Source organism: Empidonax traillii, unplaced genomic scaffold (genome assembly GCF_003031625.1).
Source record: "Empidonax traillii isolate 1590-97213 ecotype Southwest subspecies unplaced genomic scaffold, ASM303162v1 scaffold176:size2985712, whole genome shotgun sequence".
NCBI lineage: Eukaryota > Metazoa > Chordata > Aves > Passeriformes > Tyrannidae > Empidonax > Empidonax traillii.
In genome coordinates, this window is record NW_020955369.1 from 2,530,312 (window position 1) to 2,534,089 (window position 3,778).

The following is a 3,778-nucleotide window of genomic DNA, read 5'->3' on the forward strand; positions in this document are numbered from 1 at the left end:
AAGGGAAGGGAAGGGAAGGGAAGGGAAGGGAAGGGAAGGGAAGAAAAAAAGAAAAGAAAAGAAAAGAAAAGAAAAGAAAAGAAAAGAAAAGAAAAGAAAAGAAAAGAAAAGAAAAGAAAAGAAAAGAAAAGAAAAGAAAAGAAAAGAAAAGAAAAGAAAAGAAAAGAAAAGAAAAGAAAGAAGGTGCATTGGGAGTTTATTACTCTTTTTCAGTGAGATGGCTCATCTCAGTGTCAGGGGAGTGGGGCAGGGACTTAGCTCCTTAGCTGAGATCATTCTTCAAGGACATTTGAATTATCCAGCCATCAGAGTGCAAAATTTTTGGGATGCAGACTATTTTACTATATCTTTATCAATGGCACAGAAAAAATTGTGAGAGCTTAAATGACAATGAGTAATTCCCAAAATGCTGCACTTAGAGATGGTATTACTCCCGATCATTGACATCTCCATAAGGTGCAGCTTTCCATTGCATCAGAGGGAATAAAAAAGTAGTCTGGACCTAAAGACATTAATTTTATCTGTGTGCCTGGTGCCAGGAAGCCATAGCCAAATTAGGCATATCCACCTCTATCTTGAGACTCTTTGGATGGAGTAAAAAAATAAGAGTTTCATGGTAAGATGGTCCTACCGATTAATATCAGATGAGATTGTAGTGAACTTATAGGCTAAGAATGCCTGTGAGAGCTCCATACACTAAAGTTCAGAAAGCCAGTAAGGACTTAAAATCGATCACAGTTCAAAAGACTGCGTAAAGCACATAATCACCAAAAAAAAAAAAAAAAAAAAAAAAAAAAAAAAAAAAAAAAAAAAAAAAAAAAAAAAAAAAAAAAAAAAAAAAAAAAAAAAAAAAAAAAAAAAAAAAAAAAAAAAAAAAGGAAAAAAGAAAAACAAACAAAAAAGGTTGAATGGCAACAATATAATCAAATACTATCTTCTACGTAGTTTGAAAGTCATATGATTACTCAAACAACTTCTTGCAGTTATTTCTCATCTTCCTCTTAATAAGTTTTTTTTCTCTCCTATGTGCAACTTCACCTAGGAAGAATCTCAGACTGGTATTATCTAGCAATTCATAGCTATGTTCGTATTTTTATTGTTTTGTTATAAGTGGATAAGGCCTACTCAAACATTAATTTCTTTTTTTGAATTTTCAAGCACATAAAAGAGTAGCAGATTCTGATAAGGTCCTATTGTAGTTATCATGTGATATAACTACAGCTGAGGTCATGTCGACCTGCTCTTGTTAGAGTACATCATCTACTTAGCAGAAAAGAAAACAAATTGTGTCACATTTTATTCCATCAATGGCTCTAAATGAAAAGGATATTTTGAGAAACTGAATTAATAGTATGTTAAAATAAGGGCTGATAATTAAACACGCTCTGCAATTCAGTCCCAGACTGAACATTGAATCTACTCTTTTGGTAACAGTTCTTTTTAATTATAGAAGATGCAGTTCTGAATGACTCAAACCTCTGTCATGTTGCACACAGACAAAGGCAATTAAGGTGAGACCAAGGAAAAAATATAATTTATTCATTTTGCACCCAGTTTACCCAATCACTTCACTTCTTTTCACAAAATGCAGAAAGGAAGCAAGACCCAAATGTGGTATACATGTGATGTTTTTGTTCGTTTGTTTTCAGATGGCTTTTTTAAAAGGTCAAGGATGTTCAGCAGCATGGCTTTCTAAATGTGAGACAGAATGATCAGCATGTTCCTTCAAATCACTTCAGGTATTCTTGGAATAACAAACTGCTCTACACAAACAAAGCAGGCAAAATAAGCTTGAATGATAGTTATGGTAACTTATCAGAAGCAATTAAAACTGCAGCTATCCAGATTAATTTAAAACGGAAGCATTGTATCCTAGAGACAAATAACATTTACTAAGAGGATGTTTATTGCAGATTCCTAAGAAATGTTTTTCAAAAGATCAAGACAACCCCTTTTTTGTCTTCTGAAACTATTGAAATAAAACATAGTTCTCACTGCAACTCAATACAGATATATTTGCATTGATGGTGGTGCATGAAATTATAATGCCGGCAGGTGCGGCTCAAAGAATATAAACAACAAAAAAATAACAAAAAAAAAAAATAAAAAAAAATACGTTTACTGCTCTCTGGTTGGTGTTCACTGCACCCATATGCATGATTTGGATCATCATTCTGCCTTTCAATGCATGCATGTATTAAAGTGGATGGGATTTGACAGCAAATTCCAAATTCTTAAAATCCTTTCACAAGGACTGTGCTTCCTCATTGCAATTTTACTGTCTGGCCAAAGAACATTCTTTCTTGCTGAGGGCTTTGTGGTAAAAGGGTGGAACCAAGCTTGGGGAAGGGACAGAGAATTTGAGAAACCATACCAAGTACAGAGTTGCATCTTTCTCTCTTGTATTTGTTCAGGTAGGGGAAATCTGAATAAAGTCTTGCTGTAGAACATGCCTAAACTTGACTGTCACCATTAGATTTAAAGACTGACACCTCAAAGAGATGAATAGAATACATCAAACTGACTGTCTCAGATAATCTGCATCATTATCATATCACATGATTTTGTCCTGTAAAGAGTGGCATATTCCTTGGGAAAGCAGTAGCAATTTCTTCTTCCTCGATGTGTCTTGTCTGCAATGCTAAGGCACTCTTCACAGAGCTGGGTGATGGCTGTTTCTTGTGTGGAATATAGAAATAAATAGCAGGTTGCAGATGAAAGCCTGCTCTTCCTACAGTACTCAGGAAAAGTGTCACTTCTGTCTTGTGAATAATGTGACTTGCTTGAATTGTATCTTTCAGCATAGTTGTGCAAATGATCTTGGTTTGGAGGGGAAAAACATCCAGGTATTCTTTCTTTCTTTTTTTTTTTTTTTTTTCAAGGGCAAGAGAAAATTTGGAATGTAATAATTTGGAAGTCTGATGTTACTGTGTCGGTCAGGGACAAGTCCTGTGTTCTCAAGTGAACCACAGTAAGAAGCTGCAGAATATTTGATGTGAACATCAAGTGAACATATACTGTGAACATCATAAAAGATTGAACTGAAAGAAAAATTCCACTTTTCTTCTAGATAGATTGGCACTAACAATAATTAAAAAAAAAAAGAAAAAAAAAAAAAGGGGGTTGTGTCCAAAAAGCTTGATTTTTATCAGGTTTAGTAGAGAAAAGTGCCACTGTCATAAGCAGCTATTCAACATAGGCCATGTGAAGTGGGTATTTTATTGCCAGGGAGCAGAAGGGCAGTCACACCTTTGGAATACAGACAATATGCTTTACTATGAACCTGTGCTGAGCCATATCCTTCCAGAAACTCTTCATGACCTACTAATTGATCCCAAACCGCAATTTTGGAACTAGATTGTAGCAATAACCATTTCTTGCTATGCACATATTCCTGATATAAAGAAAATCAATCAAGCTTTTAAGCAAGGTCAGGAATAATCCATTCCTGCTATGGTTTGGAGACACAATTCAAGTCCAACAAAGACTAAGAACTCCTCTATCAACATCATGGATTTCTTGCTGAAACACTCTGCTCCCTACCCTGCACTTGTCACTAAGAGGACTCATGTCTTGCATCCTGCGAGACATTTCATTTACTGAGATCAAGTGAAGCTATTTAAGCTGCTGAAAGGTATCCCTCTATGAGGAAAGGCAGAATTCACTGCACGCAAAGAGTTGGTACCATCATGTTCAGAGAGTGAAGAACTGCCAGGATCACACAAATTATTTTGTTTAAGACTTCCCCAGAAATCCAGCCAGGGGCTTTACCAAAGGT

General features: G+C 35.4%; 1 long non-coding RNA gene across 1 annotated transcript in view; it reads left to right on the forward strand.

Annotated features, from left to right (window-relative positions):
- The window catches only part of LOC114058563, a 15,346-nt gene extending 12,356 nt beyond the window's left edge, over window positions 1-2,990 (forward strand). The window contains exons 2-3 of the long non-coding RNA XR_003571479.1: window positions 1,650-1,739; window positions 2,883-2,990. This is a non-coding gene — a long non-coding RNA (uncharacterized LOC114058563). The remainder of the gene's footprint in view (window positions 1-1,649; window positions 1,740-2,882) is intronic.
- Window positions 2,991-3,778: the final 788 nt, after the last annotated feature.